The sequence below is a fragment of the Schistocerca americana genome, chromosome 1 (assembly GCF_021461395.2).
Source record: "Schistocerca americana isolate TAMUIC-IGC-003095 chromosome 1, iqSchAmer2.1, whole genome shotgun sequence".
Classification (NCBI taxonomy): Eukaryota; Metazoa; Arthropoda; class Insecta; order Orthoptera; family Acrididae; genus Schistocerca; species Schistocerca americana.
Window position 1 is genome coordinate 1,250,591,281 of NC_060119.1, and position 26,282 is coordinate 1,250,617,562.

The 26,282-nt window shown below is 44.3% G+C and overlaps 1 protein-coding gene across 1 annotated transcript in view; it reads left to right on the forward strand.

Annotated features, from left to right (window-relative positions):
- LOC124558354 (heparan-alpha-glucosaminide N-acetyltransferase-like) overlaps window positions 1-26,282 on the forward strand; it is a 329,129-nt gene that overhangs the window by 134,956 nt on the left and 167,891 nt on the right. Inside the window, exon 2 of the mRNA XM_047130906.1 lies at window positions 10,999-11,055. The gene's annotated coding sequence lies outside the window, so the exon portion shown is untranslated. The remainder of the gene's footprint in view (window positions 1-10,998; window positions 11,056-26,282) is intronic.

Here is a 26,282-nt window from a genome sequence, read left to right on the forward strand (position 1 = left end):
AGGTAATCAGTCCCCTAGAACTTAGAACTACTTAAACCTAACTAACCTAAGGACATCACACACGTCCATGCCCGAGGCAGGATTCGAACCTGCGATCGTAGCGGTCGCGCGGTTCCAGACTGTAGCGCCTAGAACCGCTCGGCCACTCCGGCCGGCGGAGAAAATACCGACCCTACGGCTTATCTTAGAAGAAAGATTAAGGAAAGGCAAACCTACGTTTCTAGCATTTGTAGACTTAGAGATAGCTTTTGACAACGTTGATTGGAATACTCTCTTTCAAATTCTGAAGGTGGCAGGGGTAAAATTCAGGGAGCGAAAGGCTATTTACAATTTGTACAGAAACCAGATGGCAGTTATAAGAGTCGAGGGACATCAAAGGGATGCAGTGGTTGGGAAGGGAGTGAGACAGGGCTGTAGCCTATCCCCGATGTTATGCAATCAGTATATTGAGCAAGCAGTAAAGGAAACAAAAGAAAAATTCGGAGTAGGAATTAAAATCCATGGAGAAGAATTAAAAACTTTGAGGTTCGCCGATGACATTGTAATTCTGTCAGGGACAGCAAAGGACTTGGAAGAGCAGTTGAACGGAATGGACAGTGTCTTGAAAGGAGGGTGTAAGATGAACATCAACAAAAGCAAAACGAGGATAATGGAATGTAGTCGAATTAAGTTGGGTGATGCTGAGGGAATTAGATTAGGAAATGAGACACTTAAAGTAGTAAAGGAGTTTTGCTATTTGGGGAGCAAAATAACTGATGATCGTCGAAGTAGAGAAGACATAAAATGTAGACTGCTTATGGCAAGGAAAGCGTTTCTGAAGAAGAGAAATTTGTTAACATCGAGTATAGATTTATGTGTCAGGAAGTCGTTTCTGAAAGTATTTGTATGGAGTTTAGCAATGTATGGAAGTGAAACGTGGACGATAAATAGTTTGGACAAGAAGAGAATAGAAGCTTTCGAAATGTGGTGCTATAGAAGAATGCTGAAGATTAGATGGGTAGATCACATAACTAATGAGGAGGTATTGAATAGAATTGGGGAGAATAGGAGCTTGTGCCACAACTTGACTATAAGAAGGGATCGGTTGCTAGGACATGTTCTGAGACATCGAGGAATCACCAATTTAGTATTGGAGGGCAGCGTGGAGGGTAAAAATCGTAGAGGGAGACCAAGAGATGAATACACTAAGCAGATTCAGAAGGATGTAGGCTGCAGTAGGTACTGGGAAATGAAGAAGCTTGCACAGTGTAGAGTAGCATGGAGAGCTGCATCAAACCAGTCTCAGGGCTGAGGATCACAACAACAACAACCAAAACGATGTTGATACATTAGCTGACCAGGCCATATCCTAGTGATGCCAACTCAAAGCCATAAAAGTACCAAACTTGCCCTACTAACAGTTTTTTCCGCAGACTAATTTGTCTCCTTAATTATTGAATGACCTCGTATATGCATCTTTTTGAGATGTTTTATAACAACATTTTCGTATTATTACATTTATATAAATTTATGTATTACATACATTTAAAAAATAGGTACAAAAATGCGGACGTATACGAAAGCAACGTTGTGTTAAAATTTCGAAGCAATCCGTCAAAAACTTAACGAGATTTGGAACTAGGAACATCTGCATTTTCTATGTATGTACAACCGTGGATGTTCAAAATCTCAAATCTCCAACAGTTCTTCATAAGATGCTTTGATATTTTGACGCCGTCCGCGGTGGCCGTGCGGTTCTGGCGCTGCAGTCCGGAACCGCGGGGCTGCTACGGTCGCAGTTTCGAATCCTGCCTCGGGCATGGCTGTGTGTGATGTCCTTAGGTTAGTTAGGTTTAAGTAGTTCTAAGTGCTAGGGGACTTATGACCTAAGATGTTGAGTCCCATAGTGCTCAGAGCCATTTGAACCATTTGATATTTTGACACAATGTTGCATTCGTATACTCAAGTGTTTATGTAGATGCCTACTGGATATATCTGAAATACAAGGGGAAATGTTGACCAGCTGCTTTGAATTCTAATACTGTCGTGTTTTCAGGTACCTAATTCTTTAATATATGTATATTTTTAACACACACACACGTATCTATATAAAAGGAAAACATTGTTACCAATAAATCTCAAAATGTGCCTTTCCGACGTTTCAGATTTTTAGTCGTTACTGTAACAAATGCTTAGACACACATAGGCGATATACCTTTTAATATATAAATATATAGGTATAAAAATGCACTAGTGAAACATTGTTAGCAAACAGGAAAGCTGTATTTATGTGTGTGTCTGAGTTCCTTAGGGACCAAAGTGCTGAGGATAACGGTCCCTAGACTTACACACTACTTAAGCTAACCTACGCTAAGAACAACACACACACACCCATGCCGGCGGGAGTCCCTGTCAGTCAACAGACGACGTCGGCCTGTACGCTTCTGTGCTGTACGTGTCCCTTCGCGTTTGCACTTCACTATCACGGCGGAAACAGTGGACCAAGGGATGCTTATGAATGTGTAAAATGCACGTATAGACGTATGACCCAAGTGACACCCAGTCACCTGAGCACGTTCGAAGTCCGTGAGTTCCGCGGAGCGCCCCATTCTGCTCTCTAACCTTGTCTAATGACTACTGGGGTCGCTGATATGGAGTACCTGGCAGTAGGTGGCAACACACTGCACGCAATATGAAAAACGTGTGTTTTGGGGGGTGTCCGGATACTTTTGATCACATACTGTATATAGTCGCTTTAGCACTGCGAAGATATGTTGTAAGATCCAGAGACTATGACTGCAACACTATCCTTAACCGGGCGCAGCATCTTTTTGGACGGTCGACAAACACAATAAACCAGGGGACCTCTGCGACAGTTTCGCACTTTTATAGTTGTAAAGAATGACAGTATTTGGAGCCCGTGACCATTGCGTCAGTCAAAAACATTCCTCCACTGCGGACTCGGTTATCACGAAGGCCGTAGAGATCAGGGCGAGCAACAGTATCTTGAAGTGGGGACCGGCTGTGTAACCTTAGTGGTGCCTGGAAGCGAACTTCCAGCGTCGTCAGACCGCAGAGGAATTCGTCGAGCTGTTTACGTTCCAGTGGGCGCCACCAGCACCACATACATCGACACGATCTCTAGTTGCATGACGGCAGTGAGTTGCCCCCCAAGAAGACGGTGGGGGTTATCGTCGAAAGCTGGAATTTCAGTTCTAATCCGACGCACCAAGTAAAACTAAAGCCATTTACACACGGGAAGGTAGAGCTGTCGGCCTTCACATTTGCTTGCGCATTACGGTATCCTCCAGCGATCAACACTCGCTTTCATCATTCGTGCGAATATCTTCTCGTATGTCTGTAAAGGCATAGCGCGCGTCATGTCAGAGTTACTATAACATGCAAGCTCGCAGCAACCGCGGGAACAGAGAGACCTTTTGCCTTGTAGATCAGCTGGCCGCCAAACAGCTAGCTTTCCCTGGCTTCGTGAATTCCCGGGCGAAGCGCCAGCATACAGGCCGAGTCGCTTCAGACTGGACCAGAGATCCACAGCTCAAGGAGACGCCTGCCGCTATGTTGTTCGCGCTCTCTCACGCACCGTCACCGTTCCGTGTTTAAGGGGCTCCGGAACGCCCTATACTTGCAATGTTAAAATAACGCTTATAAATTACGTCTTTCCTCACAAAGTATTTGAGGTAGGAAGTTGAAATTTTTACAGATTATTTATTGGAATATGGGCTACAACTTAACACAGGGATTTTACAAAGTTTTAGTTCAGTTATTAAAGATGATTTTTTTTCAATTGTAATGAAAATTCACAACATTTTTTTGCAATTTTTTATTTATATATTCAAAAATATACAGTTTTTTGGAAAAAGGCTGTGTTAAATTATGCAGAAGGTACAGTGTAACATTTACTGAAAGTTTGAAACAAATATGTTTGGAAGATCCTTAGAAAACATGTAATTAGTATGAGAAAATAAAAGTTTTGGGAATCGAGCGACAAAGATTGGATTAACTTTTTAGTGCATTCCAGGTCCATAGGATGGATTATCTTCATCCTCTGCAAACTCCTCCTCCAGCTTCCTCTTGTTCCTCCTCCTGTTGACTCTTACTTGTATTTCTAGACTCTTTACAGCCCTGTCTGCAGCCCGAAGGCGTTCCTTGTCTAAAGCAAGCATCGCTCGTTGTTGTGTTCGTAGATTTTGCTACCATTTTCTTCAGTTGCAGTTACTGCAACACTGTTCCAAAAGGTGGTCATGTATGAACACTTATCACATTTCAGTTGTATTTCACTAGCAAGTCCTACGTGCTTTATTATGGAGAGTTCCAGACCAACTTCACTACAATGAATACATCTTACACAGTTTGAAAAAATTCCTTTGAGAACCGACATATCAAATATTTCATTCACATCCGATTCGCCCATAAAACATGCATAGTTTTCACTCATTGAACCAAATTTCTTCTGTGAAGTATTTTCTTACCCACTTTGACTGCTATGGGCAGGTGTACTTGAGAGGTTAGGTTCACTCACTTGGTTATCGTCTTTATTGTTTACAGTAATAACACATACCTTTGGCTTTCCAACATTTCTCCTTTTCTTAAAAGCCTTCAGAGGATTTATAATAACTTTACTTTTACTCATTATTATACTTCAACAAAACAGAGACTCAAGAAACAGAATTAATTACGAATATTTTCGAGATAACGACAGAGTAAATAAACGTGAAACAATCGACAATCACACCAGCGATATATATTGAACCATCACAGGTTAGCCACAACACATACTTTATCTCACATCACTAAAATGTACCTGATGAACACGGACGTTAATAATAACACCATTTGACAGCAGTTTAACAGCGCCACAGTGGGTCACGCCCATGTAGAACACATTTCAAAAAAAAATTTAAAAATAGTTGTAGTCTTCGGAATTGAATACATTATATATCTATTAAAAGGTAATACTCTGCAGATTCAGAAAACGCAAAAAAGTAAAAATTGAACTTTTCATGATTTTGAGCCTTTCCGGAGCCCCTTAAGTCGGCTGTCACTCTCTCAGCACATTGGGCGTAGAGAGGGTGGGGCGGAACTGATTCCCACCTCTCAGACCTAGTACCTTTCTCCATTCCCAACGATTCTTTCGTCGTTCCAGAAATGAGCACGTTTACACGAGACGTGAAAAGCGTTTGTCCGTGAAATAGAAAATACGAACGAAACGTGCGACCTGACACCGTTATTAAGCGACTACAAGTAAGTATTTCGCACATCACATTGGTACAGTGCAGTACCTTCGAGGGATCAGTTTCACCAAAGGTATGTAGAATAAGGATTCAACTAACCGGTATCGAACGTTGACTTTGACTCGTGATGTAATGATGTGACGTGTGATGTCATACGTTTACAAGGAGAAGTAGAACAGTGACAACACATAATTTTTTGAGTTCTCGGTTTTGGGGACAGCCTGATATATAGCTTAGCCTGAGGTCTAGGTTAAGCTGAAAACTGACAGTTTGTTTGTGAGACGGTGAAGAGGTATCGAAGACTTCAGTTACCTGTTCTCACCTACTCTGTGTCCCACTCCCTCGGCCAGTAGCGAGCAATTCTGTGCATGGCAGTTTACCGGTTGAATACATTCCCAGAACTACTAACAGTGCTTCTACTGGTGTTGCATTGAATTCTCCTTTTAATTTCGGAAGTACGCGTTTTTGCGTACGCCTTATGAGAGATTTCCCACGGTGGTAGCGCAACTGTTGGACCCAAACATCCATCCTACAGCAAGTATAAACATCTACATCTACATTTGTACTCCGCAAGCCACCCAACGGTGAGTGGCGGAGGGCATTTTACGTGCCACTGTCATTACCTCCCTTTCCTGTTCCAGTCGCGTATGGTTCTCGGGAAGAACGACTGTCTGAAAGCCTCCGTGCGCGCTCGAATCTCTCTAATTTTACATTCGTGATCTCCTCGGGAGATATAAGTAGGGCGAAGCAATATCTTCGATACCTCATCCAGAAACGCGCCCTCTCGAAACCTGGACAGCAAGCTACACCGCGATGCAGAGCGCCTCTCTTGCAGAGTCTGCCACATGAGTATGCTAAACATCTCCGTAACGCTATCACGGTTACCAAAAAACCCTGTGACGAAACGCGCCGCTCTTCTTTGGATCTTCTCTATCTGCTCTGTCAACCCGACCTGGTACGGATTCCACACTGATGAGCAATACTCAAGTATAGGTCGAACGAGTGTTTTGTAAGCCACCTCCTTCGTTGATGGACTACATTTTCTAAGGACTCTCCCAATGAATCTCAACCTGGTACCCGCCTTACCAACAATTACTTTTATATGATCATTCCACTTCAAATCGTTCCGTACGCATACTCCCAGATATTTTACAGAAGTAACTGCTACCAGTGTTTGTTCCGATATCATATAATCATACAATAAAGGATCTTTCTTTCTATGTATTCGCAATACATTACATTTGTCTATGTTAAGGGGCAGTTGCCACTCCCTGCACCAAGTGCCTATCCGCTGCAGATCTTCCTGCATTTCGCTACAATTTTCTAATGCTGCAACTTCTCTGTATACTACAGCATCATCCGCGAAAAGCCGCATGGGACTTCCGACACTATCTACTAGGTCATTTATATATATTGTGAAAAGCAATGGTCCATAACACTCCCCTGTGGCACGCCAGAGGTTACTTTAACGTCTGTAGACGTCTCTCCATTGATAACAACATTCTGTGTTCTGTTTGCTAAAAACTCTTCAATCCAGCCACACAGCTGGTCTGATATTCCGTAGGCTCTTACTTTGTTTATCAGGCGACAGTGCGGAACTGTATCGAACGCCTTCCGGAAGTCAAGAAAAATAGCATCTACCTGGGAGCCTGTATCTAATATTTTCTGGGTCTCATGAACAAATAAAGCGAGTTGGGTCTCACACGATCGCTGTTTCCGGAATCGATGTTGATTCCCACAGAGTAGATTCTGGGTTTCCAGAAACGACATGATACGCGAGCAAAAAACGTGTTCTAAAATTCTACAACAGATCGATGTCAGAGATATAGGTCTATAGTTTTTCGCATCTACTCGACGACCCTTCTTGAAGACTGGGACTACCTGTGCTCTTTTCCAATCATTTGGAGCCTTCCGTTCCTCTAGAGACTCTCGGTACACGGCTGTTAGAAGGGGGCAAGTTCTTTCGCGTACACTATGGTTATAGCTTAGCTGCTACCAATAATTTATAAGTTGCACTTCCAACCTGTATTTGGTTTATCCTTTCCGATAGTTCGAGTGTAATCCCTGGTCCGTCACATACTGAATCTTTTCCCTGATAAGCTGCAAAAATTTTAAACTAAGTAGTTGCTCTGAACTCGTCTTCCTGTTCTTGCTGTACCCCGAAAACGGTGCCAGTCTTCCGGGAGCAGTGCTCTAATTTCATCTACGGGTGGCATAGATTTTCTCACGATTTCTTTCACTTTTAAATTCATCCCTTTTTATTCAGTAATCTGTGCCCTTCTTCAGAGCTTTTTGATTTAGTATCCAGGTTCCTAGAATGAGTAGGAGGGCCTGCGTGCTATAAAAGGAATGTCTCATCATTTGTCTCTGATTGTGGTGCTAAGTTCCCCACAAAAAATGGAAGTCATTGAAATGGCATCGTCTGAAAGACGTCGTCACATGGAAGAATTTACTATGTGTAACAAGAAAAAATTATACATTGTCGCTATTCATCTCCCCACCCCCCGCCATTCTAAAAATTATGTCTGATGGGAGCCTGAAAATTAGAGAAGCTGACGACCGTATTAAATTTGCTCCTGACGAAACACATCCTTACAAGGGACAATGTGATCTCCGTGCCGCGAAGAAAGGCAGAAACATGCAACTACTGAAAATATAATTAACCTCAGCATATGTGTCAAAAATCCAACATAGTTCCAAATGAATGAAAACCATTTTGACCTCTCATCTCTGTTAAATTAAGTTTCGCCTGCTGGCGTACGGGCACGTGACGCGGTAAGGAAAGTACTTAGATAAACGGACCAGAGACAAATGAAAAAACTGCATAATCACAACGATACGATTTTTATTACAAAATTTCGTCTTGCATAAAATTGGAATCAAGGATAAACTTAGCATTTCTAAATATCTCAACTTCTACGTTATCTGATAACTCTGTTTCTTCTTTGGTTATTTTACATGAAGCTGCAAGAGTCACTTCTCGCCTGAGGACAACATAAGAAACCTAAATCTCCGTGGTGAATAAATAGAACTTGTTGCAAAAGAAAAGCTCTTTTTGTCATGCCAATGTTGAAAGCTTTAAGACAAAAAATTATCGCGAATGGCAGCAGTCCTACAAAACACTCTGGTGGTAGGTAGTTACTTTTACATTCAGACGATTTCATCCCGTTAAAAATGGCGTTCTATCTGCTAGTTAAGTCCTGAATCCAACCACAAAGCTGGTACGATACACAGTAAACAGATATTTTGTTCACAGAAAGTGACGGATGTATGGACTCGGAAGACGTGAAGATGGAATGTGTTGATAAGAGATGCAGTAGAAAGCCGTCTGGTAGCGGAGGCGATGTGATGGAGCTTAAACATAAAAATATAGACGCTGAGTTGTAGAGAAGAAGGCGTCAAAGAAACATCAGCATAGTCAAACGTGTGACTGGGGTAGTCTGCTGCCGGCCGGTGTGGCCGAGCGGTTCTAGGCGCTTCAGTCTGGAACCGCGCGACCGCTACGGTCGCACGTTCGAATCCTGCCTCGGGCATGGATGTGTGTGATGTCCTAAGGTTAGTTAGGTTTAACTAGTTCTAAGTTCTAGGGGACTGATGACCTGAGATGTTAAGTCTCATAGTGCTCAGAGCCATTTGAACCATTTGGTAGTCTGCTGTGGTGTTTGTTTCGGATGGTTAGTAAAGAAAATGTTCAAATCTGTGTGAATTCCTAAGGAACCAAACAGCTGAGGTCATCGGTCCCTAGACTTACACACTACTTAAACTAAATTATGCTAAGAACAACACACACACCCATGCCCGAGGTAGGATTCGAACCTCCGGCAGGAGCGGCCGAGCAATCCGTGACATGGCACCTCAAAGCGCGGGAAGGTTAATAGGCCGGTGGTCCAGCTTACTTACAAGAGTTGATCGGATATATAATACTTTGTGTTGGTGAGTTGTACTGGTTATATCATAATCCGTAGTGATGTAACTTATAAAAGGCGCGGATCGACAGTCAAAGCCGTATGCACAACATACTTTGGCGTTGGTCGAAAGAACATCCTCAAGAAATCCTGGAAGATGTCACAACAGAAGCGTATGTCTACCAAAGTATCGAAAAGGTTTGTTAACCATTGCCATTTTCCTAACTCGATTTTAAACAATGAATCTCTCAGCAGCTGGTATCAACAAATATTCACATTTTTAAACGTAAACATGTTTGGCAACCTGTTTTCGTGATTGTTTGTAGATAAAAACCACAGAATGCAAACAGTCTCTAAGCTTTAAGTTTTCGTTTACGTTGAGTTGCCCACGCTTTGCTCCACTGACAGCTGATAGTTGCGGCTGTTCAGGCCCAGTGCTGCCGCGGAAACCTACGATGTCGAAGTATGTACACTCCTGTGTTTCTTCGTTGGATAATTTCCTCAAGAGCTCTGCGTTTCTACTTTACACACACACATACTTTTCATAAACTACACCCTTGTAACCAGTGAGTGTGTAACTAAGGCTCAACTGTGGATCTCTGTAGGAAAGTACATAACGAAGATACACACAATTACAGATATTTCGACGTCGTTGGTTTTCCCGGGAGCAATGCGCCCGGGCGAAACATCGCAATTGCCGCCTGATTGTGGAGAAAAGTCTGCAAAACGCATTCTCAATAAAATTTCAGAATTATCTCATGAACGATTCTTTTTCGCACTCATGTTTACTGGTATTTTTAACATCTAGTAATGTGTACTTTCAGCTGTAAAAGGTTTCTTTGTCTCGGGTGGCTTCTCGTTTTTTTATTTTTTTTTTATTCTTGCAAATATGACGCTTTTCGGGTTTCCTCCGATATGACTCTGGTTCTAGAGGGGACGTGGTAGTTTGTAAAAAGGCATAAATCTAATGATGAAATGTTTGTAAATCCGAAACTGGTCGTATCTGAAAAAATAAGAAAAGACTTTGCGAACCGCGTATGTTAAGTAAAAACCGTCATTGACACAATGACCGCGAGTCTTACACAATAAAAATGCCAAGCGCTTTCAACAATATCACTAAGCCATTGTATTGCATTGCATTGTACGTTAACCGGGGGCCTAGAAACGACGGAGAGGCCCCGTCCCCGCCGCAGCCGCAGTGGTCCACAACCCCACGACGATTACCGCAGTCCACTTCAGCCCTCCGCCGCCCCACACCGAACCCAGGGTTATTGTGCGGTTCGGCCCCCGGTACACCCCCGCAGGGAACGTCTCACACCAGACGAATGTAACCCCTATGTTTGCGTTGTAGAGTAATAGTGGTGTACGCGTACGTGGACAACTTGTTTGCGCAGCAATCGCCGACATAGTGTAGCTGAGGCGGAATAAGGGGAACCAGCCCGCATTCACAGGGGCAGTTGGAAAACCGCGTAAAAACCGTCCACAGGTTAGCCGGCGGACCTCGACACACATCCGCCGGGCGGATACGTGCCGCGTTAGACCGAATGGCTAACAGGGCAGACTCTAAGCCATTTGTGACGATAATCTCTGTACAGAATCCTGGTAAATGCGGAGCGGTAAATCTTGGGGATCGAAATCGAGAGGCCTCATTGTGCGTAATTAATGACTGGCTTGCGGACGAATTATTCTCCAGGAGGTAAATACTCTTCAAAATTCAATGGAGAAAACGAGAAGTGCAAAAACTGTTACGTCGCAGTAGCAAAACTACAGAGACATGAATTTTAAGAAAGTTGGCAAGTGTTTGAGTGTTTCATCAGTGTATCGATATATCTCATTGCATAAGAGGGATTTTTTGTGTGTTCCAGAGCATCGCAAAGCGAACTGCGCGCCGACTCCTGCGGACGACGAGGTTCTGCATCCAGGTAAATTTGACGACATTGATTTATACGTGGTAATAATGGTAGAGCTCCATGCCTGTGGATTATATTGTTAGGAGATATACAGCAATTGTAGTGATTTGTTGTTGTAAGGAAAGAAAGGCACACAGCAGTCAGTCGCCATCCCATTAGCTTTTATTATTCTTGCAAATCTAGATTTCGGCTATAAGTACCCATCTTCAGTGCATTTTCGTTACAACTCAACAGACTCGCGGCAGTCCATGTCACCATCCCTTCTTACAATGGGTCCTTCTGCCTATACACCTGTAAGAGCATATGGTGATATGAATGCCGGGAGTCTGTTGAACTGTAACGAAAATGCACTGAAGATGGCTATTTGCAGCCGAAATTTAGTTTTGCAAAAATAATAAACTCTAATGGGACTGCGACTCACTGCTATGTGGCTTTCCTTCCTTATGGTATGGGGTCGCTGAGCACAACCGTTCCTGGTGGAATCAAAGTTGATTTGTCGTCGTGTTTTTTTTCAAGTAATCAGGTAAATGTTGCCCCAATGCTGTGGGTGTCGATGTTACACGCAAGTCCAGCGACAATATGTCTTCCAGTTTCAGATCATTTCAGTGGAGATGACAGTTTTATCACTTACTGCAGTTTTGTTTGTTATTGCAAAAGCTTAAAGAGATAAAGGTTCCCGAACAAGTTGTAGATATCCTTTTGCTCAATGTATTTAATCCCTGCTGTCTTCAGAATTTGAAGGAGTGTATTCAAATCAACATTGTCAAAAGCTTTCCGTAAATCTACAAACACTATAAACGTAGCTTTCCCTTACATCAGTGTATCTTCTAAATAAATCGTAGAGTAAGTATTTTTTCACATGTTCCTACAGTTTTTCGGAGCAGAAATTGAACTTCCCCAAAGTCGGCTTCTAGCATTTTTTTCCATTCTTTTCTACAGAACTCGTCTTAGTATTTTGCAAACCATAACCTGTTAAGCTTATTGTTCGGTAGAAGTTTACTACATACTTTCTTTTAAATTGGATTTCTTCAGTTAGCTGGACGTGAAACAGAGAACGCAATTGGGAAGGGAATGAGACAAGGCTGTAGCCTAAATCTGAAGTTATTCCGTCGGCACACTGAACAAGCAGTAAAGGAAACTAAAAATAAATTTTGAAAAAGAAATAAAGGCCAAGGAGAAGAAATAAAAACGTTGAGATTTTCCGTTTACATTATGTTGCCGATGCATTACTCGCACAATTCTGTCAGAGGCGGCAACAGGCTTGGTAGATCATTGGAGTGAAATGGATGATCACTGAAAAGAAATTATAAAAGAACGTCCAGAAAAGTAATAGGAGAGTAATGCAATGTAGTTAAATTTAACTACATTCCATTACAAATAAAGCGATGGTGAGGAATTAGGAAGTAAGAGATTTACAGGAGCAGATGAGTTTCGCTATTTGAGAAGCAAAATAAATTGTCAAGGGCCGAAATAAAGAGTATATAAAAGGCAGACTGCCAATTGCAAGAAAACCATTTCTGACAAGCAAAATTTCTTAATATCGAGTAAACGGAAAAATAAGAAAACCCTGCGATGTGGACCTGTAGACCTTGCGAAAAGCAACCGACCGCCATATCGTCCTCCGTTATTCACCACTGAATAGGGTATGGAGGGGCATGGGGTCAGTACTCCGCACTCCCAGACGTTGTCCACGTTTCGACCTTGGAGTCGCTACTTATCAGTCATACTCGGTCCAGTCCTCCCACCAACGAAAAATCCCTGGTAGTACCGATAGCCGTACCTCCCCCCCCCCCCACCACACACACACACACTCGGCTACGGAGGCGGGCTCTTGACACCGAATCTATAAATGTAACTATTATAAAGTCTTTTCTAAAAATATTTTTCCGGTGTAGCCTTATACGAAAATGTACTTGGCTATTAATCAGTTATGACTAGATGTAAATAGATGCTTTTGAAATGTGGTACTACAGGAGAATGTTGAAAATTAGATGAGTAGGTCGGAAAGTGCTCATTCGAATTGGGGAGGAAACAGCGATGTGGCACAAGTTGACTAAAAGACGGGATTTATCGATAGTCAGTTTTGTGATATTAGAGGGTGTGGAACGGAGACCTGGACAATTAACATCAAGCACATTAAAAAATTACAAGCTCTAGAGATGGACTTTTGGAGAAGATCGGCAAGAATCTCCAGGAAAGAAAAGATAAGGAACACCGAAGTAATAAGGAGAATGGGAATAAAAGAAAGAATATATGACGTAATGGATAGGAAGAAATTACAGTGGTGCGGGCATGTACGACGAATGGAGGAAACCAGAATACCAAAATTGATACTGGAGTGGGAACCGGAGAGGAGAAGAAGAGGACGACCTATGGCCACCTGGCTCCAAAATGTACAGCACACAATGAGGAGAATGGGCGCAGAGGAAGAGGACACGCAAGATCGAAACACCTGGAGAAATATTTTGAGAGTGTAGTTTAAGAACGTTTATTGTTTGTATTGTAATTTCCAAGTAAATTATTATGTTGGAGATAAGCCTCTGTAATGAGGAAAAGCTCGAAATAATAAATATAGTTTTGTGATGAAGGGAAAGTGTATATGTAGGTAGGGGGGAGGGGCCTGGGGAGGGGGGAGGAAAGTGTGGAGGGAGACCAAGGCTTGAAGCAGGTACAAACGGATGTAGGTTGCAGAAGTTATGTAGGGATGAAGAGACTTGCACAGGATAGACTAGCATGGAGAGCTCCAACTCCAGATTGAAGACCACAACAACAACAACTTGTTGTTGTGTATATGGGTAGCTATAGTTGAGTCGGTTGTGTTGATTACTGACAGTAGGCTGGTCACAGTAGCTTCGCACGCCCATGTCAGTCAGTCATATAATGTAATTTTGTAAACGTCTCTATGGCAACGCCACAACTATATTGTCGGCTACTGACTTCTTCAGCAGCTGTTTACGCTTCGCAATTGAAAGCTGGCAACAGCGCTCTTAGCTATCGAGGATCATCATCTTACGCCGACTCTAGCGCGGATTTTTCGTAATGTCTGAGCGTAAATACACCGGCTACGTCCCATTCGAGTGCCACCACATAGGCGAGCGTCAGCGACCTCGGCGGTGGAGGCGGAGAGCGACCGCCAACCGGAGGCGGCTGGCCGCTTCCCACAGACGCGCGCGGTCCGTACCCAGCAGAGCGGCAGTCGTTGGGTCAGGAGGGCACGCCCCCGCGCTCCTGCCCCCGTCCCCGCCCCCACGCCACTGCGTGGCCCCTCGAGGCGTGGGAGAGGCCGCCCACGCAGACAACCAGGGCCTCGACCGATATTCGAACTAGGTCCCCCGCAAAGCAGTGCGCTGGTCTTCTGGTCAGCCTGACCCGACAGCATCAATATCTTTTGTCTCTTGGCAAGCAACTGTCATATGTTATACGATAACAGCTGTCGCCCTTATATTATACAGGTAACGGTTCTAGCTCTCTGATTGTATTCGTATTTGAAGCAGTTGCGTACAGTGTAATTTAGCCCCTCCTTCACACTTGCAGCTGTTGTCCACATTGGTCATTTAGTGAAGATTTGAGAGGAGCGAAGATTACAATAAGCCAGTTTACTTAGCTTCTCATGTAGAGGTGGTTCCAGTTCTTCTTATCCAGGGGTCTGATTCTTGACGCTGAAAAGTCACATTTTAGGTCATCACGGTAGCATTGATCTAAATAAATTTGAAGATTCTTGTTGCAGAATTTTTGTTTTTTCGTAAATATATTTTCCACATTTTAGTATGTCATACAGTCTTTTGATTTGTAACATTATCAAAGCCGAAATTACATTGTTCGTACAAAATACAAAAATATGTCCGATCACGTCAGAGGCAGCTTACGACTCTCTCACTCCGCGGAAATAACCATATTCCAAAGGGTTCACTATTTTTGTAAACAAATGAATTTCTGTTAGTTTCTTTTACATTATTACTTTCGATTATTATTTCATAAATGACTCCAGAAATAAACATAGTAAACGGTACAGTAACGCGTAATTAATAATAGAAGAGTCAAGTTTGCCAATAGTTCGTAGTTTCAAATATCTCTAAAAAAAATAATTTTAACTGTACATTCAGAACTAGTACTTCTCGATTATAACATCGAGACTAAAACATTTTATAAAGTAATTAATTTTCATAAATTTTAGCTTGAAATATAAAGTACTGTGTATAAAATTATATGAGACTTTTCAGAAATGCAACCTGTCCAAAGTTCGAAAAATAATACTGGTATCGACAACTACTGTTGACGAAAAGTGGTATCGACAACTACTGTTGACGAAAAGTAGTGCTAGAGGAGGATGTCCCGTTACAACGGGGTGGTGACGTTGCCAGACAGGTGGCACCTGTTACGAAATGCAGAGACAGTTGGAGAGGATCAGCGTGACAGCTGACTCTCAACATAATTACGTGCAGGAACTAGCATGAATGCTGTGTCATCTATCGACAGAAATATTAACTAGTCTTTTGACTTTGAGTAAAAGCAAACAACAATGTCATGAGTGGATCAAATACTGCGATTTGATGGTTGACTGGTGCTACCAATGCTGAATTTCTTCACGTTGGAGATATTTACACGACTATTAAGGAAAAGCTCGGCTATCAAAAATTGCGCGCAATTGCTGAAAAAGCCAGAGGCTAAAGTGGACGGATGTTTTTGGACCGCTGTGTACACAATGGATATATTTTGATTTTCCTGCAGTCTTAAGGGCGACTGTATGTGGATATCCTACACCAACGCCAGAATCAGTCCTGATGGAGAACGGTGTGAAGATGGCGAAGAAGTTGTCAAGCAGTCCAGTTCCCATGCTAGAGCAACGTTACTAAGAGTACTAAGAAGTGATTGCGTCGAAAAGTTCGGTAAGTTTATAGAAAATTAAAACCAAAAAGATAAACTTTTGCTGACGAACAATTTTTTTCGTTTGTAATGACTGAATGGCCATTACTTCTCGAATACATCTCGTAAATCTGATTTACTGTAATGCACGTATGTACACGAAAAGATCTAGATAAGAGATTCGTTACTGAATTACCTTTAACTGTCAAGTGTCTAGGAGTACATGTCTCAAGCCATATGAAGAAGGGTGCGAAGGCAATTGTTTAACGTTCCGTCGACAGGAAATCAACCATGTCCATTTTCGTTGAAACTATCCAGAGATTTTCCTTAAACGAGTTAGGTTACCATGGCAAATCTAAATATGGATAGTGATTTGAAATGCTATCCTCTCAATAGCTACTCCAATATCTCATCACTGCCCGACGTCTCAAGGTGGAGTGATATTGGAGGTGGGACGGCCACATCTAACCGTGGGGGAAGGCAGACGCAAGACTGAAATTTATTGCAGAAATTAACCCACGACCGCAGTAACTCACAAAACCTTCGTCCGACCAATTCTTGAATACTGAATGTGGAAGCTTTTCCAAGGTGCATAAAAGTCTGCAGGCTTTCGTGGCCGTTGTTACTGATGACGAAAACCCTATGATTCGTTGGGTCTCTTAAAACTTGTTGAGCACTCAGCGTTTCGATCCCTCTGCTGGGATCTTTTTAAGGATTGCACTGGTGTCTCTGGATGGCCGAACACTTACCGTGTTGGTTTAACGGAAGAGGTAGCGAAGGGTCAAAGAACAGTTGTGCGAAATGTCACGGTTTTTTTGTTAGTTAGAGTGAGAGCTTCGCTGATATTCTCATCAAACTGCGGCTGGATTTCTTCATTGCGAAGAGAGCCTTTCTGACGAGATTTAGGAATCTGCTGTTCCACTACGTGTCAACAATCGCGTTACTTGCTTGAGCAGACACCTAACGTAATGAACACGAGGCTAAAATTGAAGACATTCGATCTTTTACAGAGCGAAGATGATGACAACCATCTTTGCACTGTAGTTTCAGCGAATGGTTTATTTACTTATTTATTTCATCATGCAAGCTGCCTTGTATCTAACTAGACATCCTCAGAGAGAGTAATCTCTATATTGTGCACAGTACTTGAGCTGTAAGTAATTTTTAGTGGTAATAGTGAATGTATGGCATTACCGTAATGCCAGTCGTATTGTGCTAAATAATTTCCTCGTAACATAATCTCCTTGTCGAATGAGAATAGTAATATCTAACAGAAATTAACTGTGGCCTTGCTGGCAAAGTTCTGGAACCGTGACCGTGTGGAATAATTATATATATTTTTCTACTACCGGTAACATTCATTTATTTTATGTTTAACATAGTCCAATGTGTTTCAAGCATATTTTGCTCATGATAAGGTGTTTATGTATACAGATAATGTGACTTAAAGATAAAATGACGTAATCTAACTTGACGTAGAATATGGCTTTTTTCGCTGTTTTGCTGTTGGATGTGCTGCTTGAGTATTTGGGGGAAGGGGGAGGGGGCGGGCTGGGGGCTGGCAGTACGCGGCCAGAAATCGATGTCCGGTGGTTGTCTTCTGCTGACGTGTAGTCAGCCTCGCTGTTTGTTGTGACTGGCAACGCAGCGTTTGCGCGATAGAGGCAGTTTTGCATCAATTGTTATGGTGCGATGGTTCTGTCAGTTTTGATGAAGACATTTTATCTTTGAGTAATATTCATCTGTATGCATAAACGCTTGATGATGAGAAGAACGCCGGCCGGAGTGGTCGGGCGGTTCTAGGCGCTACAGTCTGGAACCGAGTGACCGGTACGGTCGCAGGTTCGAATCCTGCCTCGCACATGGATATGTGTGCTGTCCTTAGGTTAGTTAGGATTAATTAGTTCTAAGTTCTAGGCGACTGATGACCTCAGAAGTTAAGTCGCATAGTGCTCAGAGCCGTTTGAGCCATGAGAAGAACATTCTTGAAGATACTTAATTAAACACAAAATACTAGTCAATAAACGTGACTGGTAGCTGGAAAATACAAATAATAACTATAACATAAGCCCTTGGCAAGTACAGAGGCAATAAAAATAGGGAAGGAAGACTGGGTTTAACGTCCCGTCGAAGGGAATAAAATTTGACTAAGAAGTTGACTCGTCCAGGGACTTGGGTTGGGTTGTTTTGGGGGAGGAGACCAGACAGCGAGGTCATCGGTCTCATCGGATTAGGAAAGGAAGTCGGCCGTGCCCTTTCGAAGGAACCATCCCGACATTTGCCTCGAGCGATTTAGGGAAATCACGGAAAACCTAAATCAGGATGGCCGGACAAGGGATTGAACCATCGTCCTTCCGAATGCGAGTCCAGTGTGCTAGCCACTGTGCCACCTCGCTCGGTGGTCCAGGGACTAGCGAGTAATAAAGCGCAAAATCAGCATCCGAAGCAGAAGAGAAAAAGAATCTAATTAGGGTGAAAAGGTATGAACAGTGTTGACAACGTGACAGGAATACTAGTAGGGATACTGGTGTACTACTGAACAGCTGGGTTATGCCGTGAGGCAGGCTATCTCGACGATAACGGGTAAAACTTTTGCCTCCGTTTGAGTGTGGAGTGGATCTGAATGGCATGCAGGAAACTAGGTGAGATGTTCTGGAATCGTGTGACTGAAATAAAGAAGATTTAGCGTTAAACACACGTTCAGGCAAGGTACTGGGCGTGTCAAATCTGGTTTTGCAGCGCTTGTGGCATGATGACAGACATTTGATACGGAGATGAGTATAAAGAACACCAGTGGCTAGGAAACCGATGAAGTAAACAGTGTGTGTTATAATCACGTCGCCTAGCCAGTCGGGTCCACCTTCACTTATCATAGGAGGGACTGACGTGACTAGGAAAGTGGGGAATGATATAGGCATCCTCCGCCACACACCGTACTGTGGTCTGTACTCTTGTTTAAAGCAGCCGGCACTTGCGAGCTGGACTCCAGTGGCAGTTGTACTGGAATTGTCGGCTCCCGCTGTGTCATCACTTCTGCTGTCCAAAGTACAGTACGTGCCTGCACAGGTCTCCACCACTTCCAGGCACGTAAATTACGTTTCAAGAAAAAAAAAATGTATCTCCGCACCTAATCGAAATTAAGAACAGATTTTTTCATGGCTAGAGACATTGTAGAGATGTATTCAATTCGCGAATTTCACATTTGTTACGTGGTTTTTTGTAGGAGACAGAGACTTTAAAGCGATTTTCTTTCGCGGCGAAGAGTGGACACCCGAGCTGGTTGCCTGCAGAATGTACGGGCTATAACGCACCATAGTCCGATTGAAAGTACTTGATAATTGACACTCCATGCGTTGGACCTGGTTTCCTCAACTCAGAGCTGTCATTGTCACGCCCGAACTGTTCGCCTTTGTTAAATTTCCACAATTGGTCAGCTCACTTTCAATTCCTTGTCCGGCATCCTTTCTTGATGTGGCAGAGCCTAATGGTTAGTGCAATAACCCCACCTTTAGAATGTCGTCGGTTCAAATCATGTCAAATTTAGCGTAATTTTTTAATTTCTAAAGTAACCAAAATACTTGATTATTGTTTTTATTCAGTTAATTGAGTTAAAAGCAATTTTTTTATTTCTAACATTCGCTGCGTCATTTTTCATCATCGTATTAATTTTTTATTTGCTCTTATTTTTTTCCTGCCATTCTTTTTTCGTTTCGAGTCTGCCTGTGTCGTCTGTAATCTGCAACAAAGTGCCACCCAGGAATGCTCATCGATTGGTAGCGTGGCAGCTCATGAAGCCAGTGTTAGGATATTTTTAGGTAACAAATGATAACTAGAAATTGCAGTTTGCTTCTAGCGCTGAAACTACATTTTTTTTTTCTGTGTGGAGTTTGCTCGTAAAGGTTAGCTCTAATAGCCGTGATCGAAGCGATCGTGATTTTAGTTCTGCCGTAGACTGTTGACCGCCGTTTTCTCGGCTACATCGCACATCACGAGGTTGTGGTTAGGTTAGGACACGAGTTTGAATTCAGGGCTACAAAACGCGTCATCTGCCGCTGTTCATTGGTCATTCAAATCAGCTGTCGACAGAGCATCTTGCCTTTCCGACATACCTCGCGGCAGCCACTTCCGACATCGCTCCGCGTTACACGTCGACGGCATTTGCGAAGCGATCCCGTGTTTTTGTATCCGTGACCTTTCAGCTTTGAAATAGACATGGAATATGTTTACTTTTTATCTCATAAGAAACAAAAGCCAAAAAATGACACGGATTCATCCTCTACTTCTGGGGCTGCACACAAAATGCTTATTTAAAAGTTATTTTAAGGATCTTCGAAACTACACTGGTCTTTTTTAAATTTACAAGAATGTCAATGCAATAATTTGATACCCTTTTGCAAAATATAAGAAATTATTATGGGTACGAATACTTCTATGCGAGCTTGTATAGCCCCACAAGGAAAACTGTTAATTACTCCGAAGTGAGTACAAAAAACCAAAATGATAATTTTTTAATAATAGTTGAAAATAATTGAGGGGTCATGGGGCGACTACAGTCACGATTTACTTATTTCTTTATTGAAGCAAAAGTGAAGTGTTTGTTCTTGCAAAAATCCGTGGCAACTAATAACTGCAAAGATTTATGACACTAGCCCAGATGATAAAATGTAAAATAAAAAACGTTGCGTTAGTAGAACACAAAAAATGCAGAAAAAAATTTCACGAATAAATTTTTCCGTGTCGAAAGCCACCACAGACTTATCCGATGTTCTAATGGCTGCCGCAGCCAGGATATCATAGCTGGCTAGCGCGCAGGCTACAGTGAAACGTCATTGTTTTATTAGCTGCCGCATCCAGGCCGCCTGGTGTGTTATAGCCCGCAACTTGTGCCCTTCAGTATCAGGTGACAACTACTTTACACTGTTGTAACGTCCCGCCGTCGTCTTGTTCGTCGTTCCTCTGCCGCCACAGCATCCCATGCGGCGCCTGCTGCGTATCGCTCGGCATTGTTAGATTTCGTTTTCCGGTCCGCCGTTCTCCACTGTGCGCCGCAAACCGCTTTGCCGCACGGCGGACCTTTATGCGGGGGCGGGTCACGGCTGTGGACAGCACGCGCCGCCTGCCTCCATTCTGTCCCTCCCCTCCCCACTCCCCCCCCTCTCTCTCTCTCTCTCTCTCTCTCTCTCTCTGTGTGTGTGTGTGTGTGTGTGTGTGTGTGTGTGTGTGTGTGCTACAGCTAAAAGCCTTGCCCGTCCAGACTCCCTACACTCTCAGCTGTTGGCAAACTTCGTACCTCGTTCCTTTTTGTGAGACGTGACAAGACTGTACAGTTGCATTTTTTCTCACTCGCTCATTTGTTTACCACACCGATACATTTTACATATTAACCGTTACACAATGATGATGTCGCTACGTAGAGGGACATTGCAGAGGACTGCGTGAGGGGGGGGGGGGGGGGGCGAATGTACCATAGACACGGTAGTATCATGGGTGTGCCTGAAAGAAGTACAATAGGACCTGTAAAGATATCACTATACGATGAGCGTTCAATAAGGAATGCAACACGTGTCTTTTTCACGCAATGTCGGTTAAAAAAAGGCACAACTTGCTGTGGCTCTGAGCACTATGGAACTTAACATCTGAGGTCATTAGTCCCCTAGAATTAGAACTACTTAAACCTAACTAACCTAAGGACATCACACACATCCACGCCCGTGGCACGATTCGAACCTGCGACCATAGCAGCAGCGCGGTTCCGGACTGAAGCACCTAGCACCTGTCGGAAACAGCGGCCGGCTGCTGTGGGACAAAGTGGAATATTCCCTCTTCAGCCCCTATAGTTCCGATAGGTGGCAGCGGTATAGGCAGCATTCAAAATGGCTTGTACAACGGAGTTTCATTTGGCGGAAAATCAGACCCCCGCAGATATTCAGAGGCGCTTGCAGAATATCTAGACCTGGCAGTGAACAAAAGTACGATGAGTCGTTGGGCGAGGTGTCTGCCATCATCGCAACAAGGTCGCGCAAACCTGTGCCGAGTGCCGGCCAGCCGCACACAGCTTTCCCACCTGCAACGTTGAAACGTGCGGACACTCTCATCCACCAGCCGGGGAACTCAAACAGTGTGCGCCTGCTGCATTCCTCGTCCCTTAAGTGAAGACCATAAAGAACAAAGAAGGACCACCTGTGCGGAATCGCGTAAAGCTGAAATACTAAACACCTTTTTCCAAAGCTGTTTCACAAAGGAAGACCGCACTGCAGTTCCTTCTCTAAATCCTCGCACGAACGAAAAAATGGCTGACGTCGAAATAAGGGTCCAAGGAATATAAAAGCAACTGAAATCACGCAACAGAGGAAAGTCCACTGGACGTGACGGGATACCAATTCGATTCTACACAGAGTACGCGAAAAAACTTGCCCCCTTTCTAACAGCCGTGTACCGAGAGTCTCTAGAGGAACAGAAGGTTCCAAATGATTGGAAAAGAGCACAGCCAGTTCCAGTTTTCAAGAAGGGTCGAGCAGATCGGCAAAACTATAGGCCTATATCTCTGACATCGATCTGTCGTAGAATTTTAGAACATCTTTTTTGCTCGCGTATCATGTCGTTTCTGGAAACCCAGAATCTACTCTGTAGGATTCAACATGGATTCCGGAAATAGAGATCGTGTGAGACCCAACTCGCTTTATTTGTTCATGAGACCCAGAAAATATTAGATACAGGCTCCCAGGTAGATGCCATTTTCCTTGACTTCCGGAAGGCGTTCGATACAGTTCCGCACTGTCGCCCGATAAACAAAGTAAGAGCCTACGGAATATCAGACCTGCTGTGTGGCTGGATTGAAGAGTTTTTAGCAAACAGAACACAGCACGTTGTTCACAATGGAGAGACGTCTACAGACGTTAAAGTAACCTCTGGCGTGCCACAGGGGAGTGTTATGCGACCATTGCTTTTCACAATATATATAAATGACCTAGTAGATAGTGTCGGAAGTTCCATGCGGGTTTTCGTGGATGATGCTGTAGTATACGGAGAAGTTGCAGCATTAGAAAATTGCAGCGAAATGCAGGAAGATCTGCAGCGGAGAGGCACTTGGTGCAGGGAGTGGCAACTGACCCTTAACATAGACAAATGTAATGTATTGCGAATACATAGAGAGAAGGATCCTTTATTGTATGATTATATGATAGCGGAACAAACACTGGTAGCAGTTACTTCTGTAAAATATCTGGGAGTATGCGTACGGAACGATTTGAAGTAGAATCATCATATAAAAGTAACTGCTGGTAAGGCGGGTACCAGGTTGAGATTCATTGGGAGAGTCCTTAGAAAATCTAGTCCATCAACAAAGGAGGTGGCTTACAAAACACTCGTTCGACCTAAACTTGAGTATTGCTCATCAATGTGGGATCCGTACCAGATCGGGTTGACGGAGGAGATAGAGAAGATCCAAAGAAGAGCGGCGCGTTTCGTCACAGGGTTATTTGGTAAGCGTGATAGCGTTACGGAGATGTTTAGCAAACTCAAGTGGCAGACTCTGCAAGAGAGGCGCTCTGCATCGCGGTGTAACTTGCTGTCCAGTTTTGGAGAGGGTGCGTTTCTGGATGAGGTATCGAATATATTGCTTCCCCCTACTTATACCTCCCGAGGAGATCACGAATGTAAAATTAGAGAGATTCGAGCGCGCACGGAGGCTTTCCGGCAGTCGCTCTTCCAGCGAACCATACGCGACTGTAACACGGAAGGGAGGTAATGGTTCAAAAATGGCTCTGAGCACTATGGGACTCAACTGCCGTGATCATAAGTCCCCTAGAACTTAGAACTACTTAAACCTAACTAACCTAAGGACATCACACACATCCATGCCCGAGGCAGGATTCGAACCTGCGACCGTAGCGGTCGTGCGGTTCCAGACTGTAGCGCCTTTAACCGCTCGGCCTCTTCGGCCAGCTGGGAGGTAATGACAGTTGCACATAAAGTGCCCTCCGCCACACACCGTTGGGTGGCTCGCGGTGTATAAATGTAGATGTAGATCCTATTCCCGAATAGTCGGATCTTGTCCCTTACTAAGGTTGCACAACATTGCCTCCAATGATTTCGTCACTAATGCTCCTTGCTGACGCTTAATTGTCAAATGTACATGTAGCCTGGCTGCTACTGAGCATTCCCGATCACATAAATGTGCGTAATACTTGGCTTAAACACGTGAAGGTAATACACGTTTGCATTACAATTTATCACCTCAGTGTATAGAGCAATGTAATTTCCGTGAAATGCACACTGTATGACGTTTTATACGTTTGTATCTAGCTTCCATACTACACTACTGGCCATAAAGTTGCTACACCACGAAGATGACGTGCTACAGACGCGAAATTTAACCGACAGGAAGAAGATGCTGTGATATGCAAATGATTAGCTTTTCAGAGCATTCACACAAGATTGGCGCTGGTGGCGACACATACAACGTGCTGACATGAGGAAAGTTTCCAACCGATTTCTCATGCACAAACAGCAGTTGACCGGCCGTTGCCTCGTAAAACGTTGTTGTGATGCCTCGTGTAAGGAGGAGAAATGCGTACCATCACGTTTCCGACCTTGATAAAGGTCGGATTGTAGCCTATCGCGATTGCGGTTTACCGTATCGCGACATTGCTTCTCGCGTTGGTCGAGATCCAATGAGTGTTAGCAGAATATGGAATCGATGGGTTCAGGAGGGTAATAGGGAACGCCGTGCTGGATCCCAACGGCCTCGTATCACTAGCAGTCGAGATGACAGGCATCTTATCCGCATGGCTGTAACGGATCGTGGAGCCACGTCTCGATCCCTGAATGAACAGATGGGGACGTTTGCAAGACAACAACCATCTGCACGAACAGTTCTACGACGTTTGCAGCAGCATGGACTATCAGCTCGGAGACCGTGGCTGCGGTTACCCTTGACGCTGCATCACAGACAGGAGTGCCTGCGATGGTGTATCCAACGACGAATCTGGGTGCAGGAATGGCAAAACGTAATTTTTTTGGATGAATCTAGGATCTGTTTACAGCATCATGATGGTCGCATCCGTGTTTGGTGACATCGCAATGAACGCACAGTGGAAGCGTGTACTCGTCATCGCCATACTGGCGTATCACCCGGCGTGATGGTATGGGGTGCCATTGGTTACACGTCTCGGTCACCTCTTGTTTGCAGTGACGGCACTTTGAACAGTGGACGTTACATTTCAGATGTGTTACGACCCGTGGCTCTACCCTTCATTCGATCCCTGCTTAACCCCACATTTCAGCAGGATACTGCACGACCGCATGTTGCAGGTCCTGTACGGGCCTTTGTGGATACAGAAAACGTTCGACTGCTGCCCTGGTCAGCACATTCTCCAGATCTCTCACCAACTGAAAACGTCTGGTCAATGGCGGCCGTGCATCTGGCTCATCACAATACGCCGGTCACTACTCTTGATGAACTGTGGTATTATGTTGAAGCTGCATGGGCAGCTGTACCTGTACACGCCATCCAAGCTCTGTTTGACTCAATGCCCAGGCGTATCAAGGCCGTTGTTAGGGCCAGAGAGGTGGTTGTTCTGGGTACTGATTTCTCAGGATCTATGCACCCAAATTGCGTGAAAATGTAAACACATGTCAGTTCTAGTGTAATATATTTGTCCAATGAATACCCGTTAATCATCTGTGTTTCTACTTGGTGTAGCAATTTTAATGGCCAGTAGTGTATAATTCGCCCTGTGAGCCGGACAGCGCCGTCACGCCTGTGTCTGGGCGTAGCACGCAGACTGTGACGGCACCAGAGACAGCGGCAAACCTCCCTTCACGCAGGCCTCGGCTCACGTCCCGCCTCTGGGGACTGTGGAGCCACAGTGCTGCTTCCCAAGTCTGGCCGCCCCGTGGTTCGTACTGCAGCGCTGGCGGAGGGCTGACGGGGAGGGGACAAAAGACGAGAGGCGACACGGCCGCCCCCAACTGGAGCAGGACGCGTCCCGCGGCCGTGGCTCTGCTTTCGCATCCCGAGGCGACCGCGTCCCTCCCTGTGGTCCAGGCGTCACGCACGGCCGGCCGCTCCCAGTGGCGTGTGACGCTGTCCTCTGCCCGCGGCTGGGCTGCGGACCCAGAGCGACACGGCCCACTTAACACAGGCGGCGGCGCGCCACCTGCCGTAGGCGGACAGTGCTCAACTAAACCCTACAGGAGAGAGGCGTTCTGCATCAGAGAGCGGGCGTTCCGGTATGTACCACGAGTCGTACTACTTCCTCGCAGACACACGTTCCGCGAAATGACAAACACGAGAAAATCAGACAAATCAGAACTCGTTTGGTGGCTTACCAAGAGTTGCTCTTCCCGCAGGCGATCCAACAATTAGCTCCGGA